The sequence below is a fragment of the Triticum urartu genome, chromosome 3A, assembly GCF_056163025.1.
Source record: "Triticum urartu cultivar PI428250 chromosome 3A, HENAU_Tu73, whole genome shotgun sequence".
Taxonomy (NCBI): Eukaryota; Viridiplantae; Streptophyta; class Magnoliopsida; order Poales; family Poaceae; genus Triticum; species Triticum urartu.
The window spans coordinates 508701204-508715994 of NC_141875.1; positions in this window are offsets into that span (position 1 = coordinate 508701204).

The window sequence follows — 14791 nt, forward strand, 5'->3', positions numbered from 1 at the left end:
TGGTTTGGTGCGTTGAGCTCCTGGGGGTGCGGTAGGACTAGTGGACAGGGTGGCGCGGCCATTGGGTGGCCGGAGCCTCGTCGGCGACGAGCTCCGCGGCGGTGCGTGCGGGTGAGCTACGTGCAGTCGCTACGGGGCTCGAGAGAGGGAACAGAGAGGGTGGAGAGGTGGCTGAGCTCACGGGGGTCACGTCGAGGCAGTCGGCGAGGTCGGGGATGAGCTGATGCGGCGGGGACGGCGAAGGGGATCTCCGGTGGCCAGAGTTGAAGATGAGCTCGGTGCAGCGTCTCCGGGGCGAGCGAGCGCTCGGGGATGGGTTGGGGCGAAGTAGTGGACGACGGCGGAGCTCGTGGACATGATGGCGCGGCGTGAGGACGACAGAGGGCGTGGCTACGACGACGGTGCGACGGCAGGGGCGTCAACCATGGTGGGGAACGGCGAGGGAGAGAGACAGGGGGGAATGGCGTGTCCAGGGGTTTCGGTGCGCGACGTGGAGGCGTCCAGGGGCGCGGGTGGCAAGCAGGTGGCGCCGTGGCGAGCTCGGGCACGCCGGCGTCACCTCCCTGCCTGCCTGGCGGGGAAGAAGCAGCTGGCTGGCGCGGGCCAGCACAGTGCTGGGCCGCCAGGTGGGCCGACTGGTGGGTTAGGTGGGCTGCGCCAGGTAAGTTTCTCTCTCTCTCTCTCTCTCTCTTTTTTTCTGTTTTTTATATATTCTATTATTTCTGTATCTTCAGGGCTTTATTTAAAATGCCAAGGCATTTCCAAAAATCATAAAATTAATCATGGCTACTGCTTAGAATATATACAACAACAAACATTTTAGTTTATGATTATTTGAGCATTTAAAATATTTTATAGCATTTAAATGCCCAAATGCAAATACTATAAGAATTAATCCAATGACCTTAAGATGTCCTAGAAAAATGTGCACCATTTTTGTCAAAGGTTTTAACCCAAAACAAAATGGGTGGGCTTTTTAGAAGGGCATTTCAGGTTCATTGAAAAAAGTTTTTAGTAAACCCTAGTTGTTCCAAGGGGGTGCTGGGGGTTCTGTCATCCCCATTTCAGTTTTCTGGGAATTTAAACATGATGCACATGTTCAACCAATCCTAATGCATGACTAACACAGGGATGTGACAGGCTGGCGAAACGAAGGAGGAGGCAACCAGAACTTATGTTGCTTAGCTGCCACTTGTGATGAAGAAGAAGACTAAACTACATGCCTGACTCTCTTCTTAGAAGCCTCACACTTGAGCTGAGCAGCTTCTTGCTTTAGTGCCATGTTATAGAATTGATCGAACTTGGTCGGCTCAAGAAGCACGAGAGCTAACTATAGATCCTCTCTGAGGCCACCTCTGAATTGATAGATCATACTCTTTTTATCAGGAACGTCTTGTTTAGCGAAGCGAGCAAGTTTATGAAACTGGATATTATATTGGTACACGGACATGCTGCCTTGCTTGAGATTGTGAAACTCCTCACGCTTGCTCTCAGCCACACTTGGTGGAATGTGATGAGCTTTAAAGTCTCGGCGGAAATCATCCCAGGTAATCACACGACCTTCTCTGGAATCTCTGTATTGTTGATACCACTCATCAGCTTGGTCCTTGAGTTGAAACGAAGAAAACTTGACAAAGTCCTCAGGTCTGACATTGCTACATTCAAAATGCTTGCAAATGTCCACGAGCCAATCGTTGGCATATGTGGCCTCGACACATTTGCTGAAAGACTTCGGCTGGTTTGCGAGGAACTGGTTGAGGGTAGCAAACTGAGGCTAATTGTTGCCTTGGCCTTGATTTCCTTGATTGCCTTGCACTTGGTTGCGCTCTTGCGAGAGTTGCAAAAGCATCTGAGTGTTGGCGTTGGTGGCTGCCATGATAGCTTGCCATGCCTTCGGAGGTGGAGGTGGTGGCGAAGGGTTTGACTGATTCCCATCATTGCGGTCCGGATTCTGACGTGTTGGATGAGCCATCCTGAAAAGGGTGACATCCGTTAGAATCTTGAAAGACAGATATTCAACATGAATCAATGGATAGAAATTGCAACATATAGTCTTAAAATTCGAACAAGGATGAACGAATGAATTTCAAAGTAAATCATCACACGTCCATAAGGTTGAGAAGCCACTTAGATAAAGGTAGATGAATAAAGCAACAAGGTACGGATATGAACAAATAAATGGTAAGGATTACCCAATCACAAACCAAATATCTGCGGGAAGAAATACTAGAGCTACTTGAATTCCTACCTATGAAACTCCCGAAACTCTCTGGTTATGCAATCGGGTGTTGGGGATACAGGGGAAGCATAATATCTCACCCAACCTAACAATTTCTACATTCAACTATATCCATCCTTCAACATATAACCAAGAAACCTTCGGAAATCATGTACCTCAACCTTTGAAAAGCATCCGTTATACGAGTTATGTCAATACTCCCGAACTCCCACCCCAGTACTGAGTGACGTTGAGGTTATCTCACCAACAACTGCAGAAAAGAGATTTTCGATGTCGGCGAACTCAGGTATTCCAGAACTGCAATGATAAAATTGTGATGACAACACCTTGGAACTCAACTCCTCGGGACACTGCCACAACCCCTGAATGTCAGGAGGCACCAAGAACAATGTTCTCGTCAAAATACTATCGGAATGATTCCAAGATACCCACGTGATCCTATTTTTTTGTGAAATTTGAGGAGAGAAGAGTCAAAACGTCTACGTCAGGAGGCCTCACCAGAGCGACGAAGGGACTGAGGAGTAAAAAGAATCCTACTCTCCGATATATATAATCCTAAGACTCAAAACACTTTGTTCTAGACTCAACAACGTCAGCGATTCGATCAAGCAGGGGGCTCCTAAGTCGGGGATGGCTCTGATTACCAACTTGTAACACCCACAATGCAGCTATATCTCCCACGTGTCGGGGCACGACTTAGAGGCATAGCTGCATGGTAGTTTTGTTGCAAGAGGGGTAATCTTCACACAATCCCATATGCTAAATAAGAAAGGGATAAAGAGTTGGCTTACAATCGCCACTTCACACAATACATAAATAATTCATACACCATCCAAATACACTCAAAGACCGGCTACAGTCAAATGTGAATAAAAAGGAAGATAAACCCCAAATGCTAGATCCCTGATCGTCCCAACTGGGCTCCACTACTGATCATCAGGAAAAGAAACATAGTAACGGCCTGAATCCTCGTCGAACTCCCACTTGAGTTCGGTATCATCACCTGCACTGGTATCCTCGGCACCTACAACTGATTGGAAGTATCCGTGAGTCACGAGGACTCGGCAATCTCACACCCGCGAGATCAAGACTATTTCAGCTTATGGGTAGGAAAGAGTAGTGAGGTGGAGCTATAGCAAGCACTAAGCATATATGGTGCCTAACATACGCAAATGAGAGCGAGAAGAGAAGCAACGCAACGGTCGAGAAGCTAGAAGTGATCAAGAAGTGATCCTGAGACTACTTACATTCAAGCATAACACAAGGCCGTGTTCACTTCCCGGACTCCACCGAAAAGAGACCATCACGGCAACACATGCAGTTGATTCATTTTAATTAAGTTAGTTGTCAAGTTCTCTACAACCGGATATTAACAAATTCCCATCTACCACATAACCGTGGGTGCGACTCTCGAAAGTTTATACCCTCCAGGGGTGTCCCAACTTAGCCCATCACAAGCTCTCACGGTCAACGAAGGATATTCCTTCTCCCGGGAAGACCCGATCAGTCTCGAAATCCCAGTTACAAGACATTTCGACAATGGTAAAACAAGACTAGCGAAACACCCGATGTCCCGACATATCCCGATAGGAGTCGCACGTATCTCGTTCTTAGGGAAACACCGGATGAGACATCCTACGAGTAAACCCAACCCTCAAGTTTCCTCGAGGTGGCCCCGCAGTCTACTCGGTTCGGACCAACACTCAGAGGAGCACTGGCCCGAGGGGGTTAAAATAAAGATGACCCTTGAGTATGCAGAACCCAAATGAAAAGGCTTAGGTAGGCAAATGTAAAACCAAGGTTGGGCCTTGCTGGAGGAGTTTTATTCAAGGCGAACTGTCAAGGGGTTCCCATAACACCCAACCGTGTAAGGAACACAAAATCAAGGAACATAACACCGGTATGACGGAAACTAGGGCGGCAAGAGTGGAACAAAACACCTGGCAAAAGGCCGAGCCTTCCACCCTTTACCAAGTATATAGATGCATTAAAGTAAATAAGAGATAATAATGATATCCCAACAATATCCATGTTCCAACATGGAACAAACTTCAACTTCACCTGCAACTAGCAATGCTATAAGAGGGGCTGAGCAAAAGCGGTAACATAGCCAAACAACGGTTTGCTAGGAAGTTGGGTTAGAGGCTTGACATGGCAACATGGGAGGCATGATATAGCAAGTGGTAGGTAGTGCGACATAGCGATAGAGCGAACAACTAGCAAGCAAAGATAGAAGTGATTTCGAGGGTATGGTCATCTTGCCTGCAAAGTTCTTAGAGTTGTCGAAAGCTTAATCCTCGTAAGCGTACTCAACAGGTTCCTCATTCACGTACTCGTCTTCTGGCTCTACCCAAGGCAAGAACACAAGCAATGGAACAACAATCAATCATGGTGCAATGCACAAGCAACATGATGCAATACATGGCATGATATGCAAGACATGGTATGCAATGCACATGCGTGCTCCGGAAGGTAAAGAATGATCAAGGCATCAACTTGGCAAACCAAGTACGCCACTGGAAAGATGAGATGATTTCGGTTGAAATCGATATAAAGATCACCGGAAACGGATGCACGGTTTGCAAATGGCAAGCATCACAAGAAAGACGCAAATCTGCGGTTAACAGCATGATGCCACTTAGAATGCAACAAGAAACTAAGCTACTGCACTCCAACATAGCAACAAAGCATATGGAAGTGATGTAAAAGAGATGGTTGACAAAACATGAACACTGAGCTACGGCTAAATCACACAGGAACATGTTCAAACATGCATGGCAGTAGTGCAAAAGATATCAGCTTCACAGACTTAGTGAAAATACTAACATGTCAAAAACAATATCAGGAAGCAACGTTTAGAGCAAGCAAACAAAATGCTACAGGAATATATCATAGCAAACAAAGGCATGGAATGACACTACTAAATGCATAGAACAAAATTCCCTTACAGAACATGAGCCAAAAAGGCACAGAAGATATGATGGCACCCATGTAAACATAGCAAGTTTTATTAACAGTTCAGGCACAGAAGAAAAACAGAGCATGTTATAAACAGATTTATGATAGCGACTTTGCGAGCTCATGCCACTCACCATAAAGAATTGCATGACAACATAAGCATACCAATAGCAATATGACATGTTCATGAAGCTAACCATGGCAAGATCAAGTTAATAGGATGCATGGATCACTAGCAACAACCATGGCAATATGGGATTAACATGTTAACAAACTGCCAGGAACATTTTATAGCAAAAGTGGAGCAAGAAAAAGACATGCTAGAGCACTCCATAATTGCAAACAGGGGCATGAATGGATAGAGCATAACCACATGTTCAAAACATCCTTATTGAAGTATCCCAAAATAAGCATTGATCACTATGTAGCATCAAGTTTACATGGCATCAAAATAACAGCAGGGAAAAGACTTGGCAAAATCCTAAGTCCCTAAAAATAGCAACATCACAGAGCCTAGTTTGCATGCTTGTGCTAGTCACCACATAGATCACAAAATACAAGACTTGCACCCCTGTAAAGATGGCATGATGTAGTTCAAAACACATGTAGACCTCATGCTCATATGATGCACACATCAAATGCAGCAAAAATGACAAATCACCATGATCTGATAAGCACCATCAGCTAACATTTTATAGCACTCTTGCAACAATGAAAATGGCATCATAAAGGATAGTAACATGCATGGAAATGCTTCTAACATGAACAGCTCAACGAGGCGAGCAGTTTGACATATCATATGCATGATTTGGAGCACCGAGCACTGAGATACAACATGATGAACATGGCATGAAAATAACAGGGACTTGGAGAAAAACAGAGTCAACCTCACGAGATCTAGGGTTTCCGGGTGCGGTCCATGAGGTTCACCGAAGAAGTCGCCGGAGGAGAGGGAGACGGTGGCCGGAGGGTGGGGAGCTCGCCGGAGCTCGTGGAGGGAGCAGATCCGGTCGCTCCTCGACCGGATCGGGGCGGAGGCGGCTGTGAGGAGGCCGAGCGGCAGAGGCATGTCGACAGCGGAGGGCGCGGTTGGCAGTGAGGCGGCGGGCCAGTGAGGTGGGCGGCGGCGCGGGCGGGCGATGCGGGCGGGCGATGCGGGCGCGGGTTGACCGGCATGGGGAGGCGCGGGCGGTGCTCGGGCTTCGGGGGCCCGCCCCGGGATGCGCGGTGGGAGGTGGCGGCGGCCACGTGGCAGCACGCCACTAGCTGCGGGCGGCGGCGGCGACTCGTCTGGTGGAATCCGGATGTGTCCGGCGGCTGAGTGGGGCGATTGCTAGGGTTTTGACCCGGAAATTGGGAGGGGGTGCACATATTTATAGGTAGAGGGAGTTTGGAGTGTCCAAATGAGGTGCGGTTTTCGCCCACACGATCATGATCCGACGACGAAGAACATGGAGATGGTTTAGATGGGTTATTGGGCTGTTTTGTAGGGATGTTGGGCTGCAACACCAAAGAGGCTTTTGCGGTTACCCGGTTAATCGTTGGAGCATCAAACGGCCTCCAAATGGAACGAAATTTGACAGGCAGTCTACCGGTGGTGTACCAAGGCCACTTGACAAATCTCGGCCCATTCCGAGAATGTTTTACTCCCGCTCACGAAAAGAGACAAGAGGGGTGCCCCGGTGCATGTGGGAGTGTCGGATTACGAAACGTACAATGGGGAAAAGGTTCAGACGCATGAGACGAACACGAATGCAAATGCGATGCACATGATGACATGATATGAAAATGCATGACATGAACAAAATGCAAAACAAAGACAAAACCCAACCACGAAGGGAATTTCATAACTTAAAGCCGAAAATGGCAAGAGTCGGAGTTACAAATATGGCAACTTACATCCAGGGTGTTACATCCGCTTACCAACTATGGGGAAATTTCGGTGTCGGTGATCGCATGTACTATGATATTGGTGCTACAATGTCATATGGTGGCGCTTCTTTTTTCAGGTGGTGGGAGCGTGCGCGGGATTGATATTTTTTATAGACATTTGCTGCTGATTGGTTTAAAAAATTGTTGTCCTGGTCAAAATCGTAAACCAAATTCAAAATTGAATACCTTAATTGAATGAAAGAGTTACAGTATTAAGGAACACAGTAAATTAAAAGAATTGAATGAAAGAGCTTGAGAAAATGTTGATCTAGTCAAAATGGGTTGACCCAATTCTAAATTAAATACCTCAATTAATTCTGAGGCTAAATATTATGAAGCATAGTGTATAGTATAAAAAGAATTGAGGGAGGGAGCTTTGAAAAATTGTTGACCCGGTCAAAATCGGGTTAGCCAATCCTAATTGGAGACCTCAACTAAATGTGGGCTCTTTAAAACTAGGAAGCTTAGTGTTACGGAGTATTACTAGCAAAGTAGCATGTGCATTATAAGGGAAAAAGAAAATATTGCATGGCCCTTACCCAATAACCATGACTAAGAGCACTCTTGGCATAAGACAAGGAATCTGCTTTTTCATGCAAGATTTTGCCGGGGCGTACATGCACGGTTATCGACGGTTTCTTTCATCTCCAATTTGGCTTTGATGAGGCGTTCATTGCAATCCAGTCCGGCTTCGGTATGAAAGAAAGATCAGAAGAGAAAGAGAGAGGTGTTGCTCAAAAGGTGCCAGCCTCCACTCTAGCTAAGAGAGGTATATCACTGATACATACTACTGTCGGAAGCTCAGATACAAGGCAATCCAAGTCCATGCCTGAGAAGCCAACAAATAAAAGGGGAAGGAAGAGGATAGTACATGTCCACCAGCAAAGAAGCCAAGGATGATGCTATGCCCAAGACAGCATCCCCAGCCGCCAAGGCAAAAGACTGCTACAAAGGTCAAGGGCAAGACCACAACAAAAATTGTTGCATCTCAGAAGAACAAGGCCCTAGTGCCTAAGAGAGTTGAAGAAGATGCCCGAGCGCACCTCAACAAGCTAAGACCATTCCCGCCTGCTCATGATGACTCTCATCTAGAGGCAGAGAACACGAAGGAACGAAAGGATAAAGGACTGAGGAGATGGAGGACCACTGATCCATATGCCATCAGAAGGAGAACAGTCGTGGATTATTGTTTCCACACCAAGGAGCAATAGGACTTCTATGAGACTGTGCTTCTTGACAAGAGACCATCTATGAGTGATATGAGATGGGTAGACTAGACTACATAGATGATCACCCATACAACTTCCTCAATGTGCATGAGAACTTCAAGACACATGAGATTGATGGATTCATTGGCAAATAATTGACTGCATGGAATGATGAGCTCATTATGAAACTCTACTCTACATCACACTTCTATTCCGATGGCATGATCAAATGGATGACAAACGGTGCCAGGTATGAATATTTAGTGGAAGAATAGGCTGAACTGATTGGTACCCCAGAGAATGGAGAGAACTGTGTGGACGTTTATGCCAAGCCCCACATGGAGCACAACTCCATGGCCAACATGTATACGGATATCCCTCCGGGTTGTCTTGCTAAGAACAAGTTGGGATCCGTCTACTATATGTTGCCAGGACTTGCTACTATCAACACCATTCTGAGGCACACTATTAGTCCCAAGTCAGGAGATGGCAGGATGATCCGTGGCTACTCAACTGATATGTTGCATCATATTGACAATTTCACTAGGTTTAAGTCATGGATCTCATAGTTGAAACAGTAAAGAGAACATCTGCAGATTGGAAGAGGTCTTGTGGATTTGCACCCCATATTCAGATGCTTATCAACTCCAAAGTTGGTAGCAATGTTTATATGCTTGACCGCAAGCATTTTCCACTTTAACTACAATTGGAGGACTGCATAGTCATGATGGAGGCATCACACGCCACCAGTACATCGAGCTCCTAAACAAACGGTTTTTAACCCCTTTCCGCGACGGCATTTGGAACCGTCGCCAAGTGAGTGTGGGCGATAGGGGAGTCCTTCCCACACGACCCAAAAACCATCGGGGATAGGCCCTCCTGGCACACACGTTCAGAAAAATGAGGTCGTGTGCGACAGACGAGCGCTCAAATACGGAAATACGTACAGTAGAGCTAAAACAAATACAATTATACGGTGAAATTGTTTCCGGCCGCAAGTACATCCCACACAGTGAGTCCCCGCTAAACGTTTCTGTACGTATGTACATCCCACACAGTCGCTCCAAGGAAAACGTTTCCGTTCACAGGTACATCACACACAATTTTTCCCGTTAAATTGTTTGCGTTAATGAATATATCACACACGGTCCGTGGAAGAAACTGTGTGGCAAAGGCAGGCTATCCATCACACATAGTTTTTATGTGGTAAACGTTTGCACAAGGTGGCCTAACGCAAACAGTTTTCAAGAGAAAGTCGTGTGTGATTGTTCATTAATCCAACACGGTTTATTCCTAAAAACTGTGTGCGTTGCCTAAGGTCATCACCCACGGTATTTTTTCAACAACTGTTTGCAATAGCAAAACCCAATTAGCAGGCTAATTCACCATTAGCAGGCTATTTATCCGATTATTCATAATCCATTTATTAATCTAATTGACATTTTCATATTAAGCACACAATATATTTCATTTTCATAATTGAAATACATCAGAGTACAACATCATATAGCTTCAGCACTCGGCTACCCCATTACACAACTACACCAGGACCAAGTTTCACATGCCACATCTATAACCTTTCGAAATTAGCATCATAGACGGTACATAGACAGATGTATCTCATCTGGAAAACTGCTGAAGCACAAGACGAATATTGAGCCTCCATTGATGTTGAAGGTCTTTGTAACTTTAGGCCAGTGCCTGTGGATGATTGACCGTCCATCCTTCGTCCTCTTCAGGAACACTTCAATATTGAACCGTGGGTGTTGTATGAATACCTTTCTCGCCTCCTGACCATACAGGTGGTTTGAGAGGTAATCATCAGTGAACTGCTTTGGAAAGGCCTGAAAACAAGGATGTGCATAAATATCTTCTCTATATTGGAAATGGGGCAAAGGAATAAAAAAGGAAAGGTATAATAGTTAGTACCATCCTGTAGTGAACTGATGTCTTCTTCATTGTGCAGACAAAAATCTTGTTGTTTTTTGTCGCTAATTTCTTTATCCTAACAATCTTTATGATTTTCTTGACTTGACTGATATTCATGGACAACTCATTTCCCCATATGCAAAAAGGGTTGAACAGTGGGTCAAAACCTCTGACAGCAGGACCTACATGTGCAAGACCAAATTGTTTAAAACCTAAATATTATAATGGTTCCTGTAATTGCACAATAATGTGCTATTAGACAATGGACCATGCATGTGCTAACCTCGATTGTAAACCTCAGTGCTTCCCATTGTTTTCCTGCAACACATATAAGGTAGTTAGTCATCAGGTTAAGTAAGGGTTCGCATGCTATCAGTAAAATATGTTGATGAAAAATAAGCACATTGCAGATTCATCAGATTAATTCAAGCCACACGGAAAACCCATTTATCCAAACCAAGCATGATTAAGAACTAGGAAATATAGCACTTGTATATGTTTCTCATGTATTAAGTGCAGCCAAATTCGATTTATTCCTCACATGCACAACAATACAAAATTCTACCCACGACAATTGGACATCGCATTGCAGAATTGAACCAAGCAGTTAACTAAACAACACAACAAATGAAGCAAACATTAACTGAGCACCACATTGCACAATATAACATACTCCTAATAGATGATCAGACAGTTAACTACAGGCAATTGTATTCATTTCTCATGTATTTTGTAAAGATAAATTCGATTTATTTCTCACATGGAAGACAATACAAAATTGCAGCCTGAAGAATTGAACATCACATTTGCAGAATTGAATCAAACAGTTACCTGAAGACGACAACTAATTAACAAAACAATTAATAAGTGAGCACCACACTGCACGACATATAGAACATATACACTAGAGCAACAGATTGCATGGCGAAATTAGATAGCACAATTCATTAGAATTTGTGAAGGAAAGGCAGGAGCAACACACGCAACGGGTAAACCAAGCATGCTTAATCGGCGTAGCTAGCAAATGGCAAGGTGCTCCTCCAAAATCTGGGGGTCGGAACGAATGGCAGCCATCGCGACCTCATCCGCGCATGCGGCTGCGATTTGCTTCTCCGCTGCCAAATGCTCCTTGAGGTCCTGGCTATACTGCGTGCACCATGGCTTAGGCCGGCGCTTATTTGGTGGAGGGGTCGGTGATTTGGGTGGAAGGTGTCGCGCTCGCGCTGGCGGTCGGGACATGTGGGATGTGGAAGGAGGAGGAGGATGGGGGTCGGGTGTGGATTACCTACCTGGATAGGCGAGGCCGAGGAGCGTGAAGGAGGGTCGCCGGCGAGGAGGCGGCGGTGCTGCAATCAAGGAGTGAAGGTTTTTGGTAAGGGGGAGGGGGCGGGGAGGTAGATATTTCCGCGGAAGCCTAAAATTTGGAATCGCTTCAATGAAAAAACTGGCGCGCAAAGTGTCATCAGACACGGTCCCTTATTCAGAACTGCGTACAATACGTGAACATCACAAATGATTCAGATAGCTTAACTCGTGTGTGTTGAGTTTGAACGTCAAAAATTTTGGTTCGAATTTCCATGGTTACAGTGGTCATCCACGTCATTGCATAATTTGGGTACACAAAGGAGACTAACTTCTTAATCGAGCAAGTTCAACAATTAATCAAAGCTAGCTGACCTAAACATTACTCTAACAAATTAAAGATTGGCGCTCTTAATTAAACAAAATAAAGAGTACTACTACGGCTGGTGCTCGTCGATCTCCGCCGCCTCCGCATCCGCAACTACTAAAGATCATTAAGGTAAAACCCAACCATAGCATTAAAGAATCAAGTCCTCTTTATCCCATACGCAACAACCCCCTTACTCGGGTTTGTGTTTCAGTCACTCACGCAACCCACTATAAGCGAATCATAAACGTATTGCAACACCCTACAGCGGGGATCCCTCACGCTTGCGCGACACAGAGAGCACCATAGGACAGCACCAATAATAGAACATGCAACTCAAACCAATCTTGATCATCAAATAACCCATAGGACAAAACGGATCTACTCAAACATCATAGGATAGCCATACATCATTGGGAAATAATATATAGCATTGAGCACCATGTTTAAGTAGAGATTATAGCGGGTAAAAGAGGGGTTACACCGCTGCATAGAGGGGGGAAGAGTTGGTGATGATGGCGGTGAAGTTGTTGGTGAAGATTGCGGTGATGATGATGGCCCCCGGTGGCACTCCGGTGCCACCGGAAGCAAAGGGGAGAGAGCCCCCCTCCTTCTTCTTCTTCCTTGACCTCCTCCCTAGATGGGAGAAGGGTTTCCTCTCTGGTCCTTGGTCTCCATGGCATGGGAGGGGCGAGAGCCCCTCCGAGATTGGATCTGTCTCTCTGTGTTCCTGCGTTCCCAGATTCTACCCTTTCACCGTTTCTTATATTCTCGGAGATCCCTAACTCCGATTGGGCTGAAATTTTAACACGATCTCTGTCCGGATATTAGCTTTCTTGCGGCGAAAGAAGGGCATCAACCGCCTTACGGGGTGGCCATGAGGGTCAGGGGCACGCCTAGGGGGTGGGGCGCGCCACCCTGCCTCGTGCCTCCCTCGGGCACTGTCTCGCGTGGATTTTTCTTCCCAAAAATCATATATATTCCAAAAAAATCTCTGTCAGTTTTTATCCCGTTTGGACTCCGTTTGATATGGATATTCTGCGAAACAAAAAACATGCAACAAACAGGAACTGGCATTGGGCACTGGATCAATATGTTAGTCCCAAAAATAGTATAAAAAGTTGCCAAAAGTATATGAAAGTTGTAGAATATTGGCATGGAACAATAAAAAAAATTATAGATACGATGGAGACGTATCAGCATCCCCAAGCTTAATTCCTGCTCGTCCTCGAGTAGGTAAATGATAAAAAAGATAATTTTTGATGTGGAATGCTACCTAGCATAATCTTGATCACATATCTAATCATGGCATGAATATTAAGATACCAGTGACTCAAAGCAATAGTCTATCATTTGACATAAAAACAATAATACTTCGAGCCTACTAATAAAGTAATCATGTCTTTTCAAAATTACATGGCCAAAGAAAGTTATCCCTACAAAATCATATAGTCTGGCTATGCTCCATCTTCACCACACAAAATATTCACATCATGCACAACCCCGATGACAAGCCAAGCAATTGTTTCATACTTTTGACGTTCTCAAACCTTTTCAACTTTCACGCAATACATGAGCGTGAGCCATGGACATAGCACTATAGGTGGAATAGAATGGTGGTTGTGGAGAAGACAAAAAAGGAGAAGATAATCTCACATCAACTAGGCGTATCAATGGTCTATGGAGATGCCCATCAATAGATATCAATGTGAGTGAGTAGGGATTGCCATGCAACGGATGCACTACGAGCTATAAGTGTATGAAAGCTCAAACTGGAAACTAAGTGGGTGTGCATCCAACTTGCTTGCTCATGAAGACCTCGGGCATTTGAGGAAGCCCATCATCGGAATATACAAGCCAAGTTCTATAATGAAAATTCCACTAGTATATGAAAGTGATAACTCAAGAGACTCTCTATATGAAGAACATGGTGCTACTCTGAAGCACAAGTGTGGTAAAAGGATAGTAACATTGTCCCTTCTCTCTTTTTCTTTCATTTTTTATTTATTTTTGGGCCTTCTTTTTTTTGGCCTTTCTCTTTTTTTGGCCTTTCTCTTTTTTTCTCTTTTTATTTTTTTTCGTATGGAGTCTCATCCCGACTTGTGGGGGAATCATAGTCTCCATCATCCTTTCCTCACTGGGATAATGCTCTAATAATGATGATCATCACACTTTTATTTACTTACAACTCAATATTACAACTCGATACTAGAACAAAGATATGACTCTGTATGAATGCCTCCGGCAGTGTACCGGGATGTGCAATGATCTAGCATAGCAATGACATCAAAAACGGACAAGCCATGAAAATATCATGCTAGCTATCTTACGATCATGCAAAGCAATATGACAATGAATGCTCAAGTCATGTATATGATGATGATGGAAGTTGCATGGCAATATATCTCGGAATGGCTATGGAAATGCCATGATAGGTATGTATGGTAGCTGTTTTGAGGAAGGTATATGGTGGGTTTAAGGTACCGACGAAAGTTGCACGGTACTGGAGAGGCTAGCAATGGTGGAAGGGTGAGAGTGTGTATAATCCATGGACTCAACATTAGTCATAAAGAACTCACATACTTATTGGAAAAGTCTATTAGTCATCGAAACAAAGTACTACGCGCATGCTCCTAGGGGGATAGATTGGTAGGAAAAGATCATCGCTCGTCCCCGACCGCCACTCATAAGGAAGATAATCAATAAATACCTCATGCTCCGACTTCGTTACATAACGGTTCACCATACGCCCATGCTACGGGAATCACAAACCTCAACACAAGTATTTATACTAATCCACAACTACCCACTAGCATGACTCTAATATCACCATCTTTATATCGCAAAACTATTGCA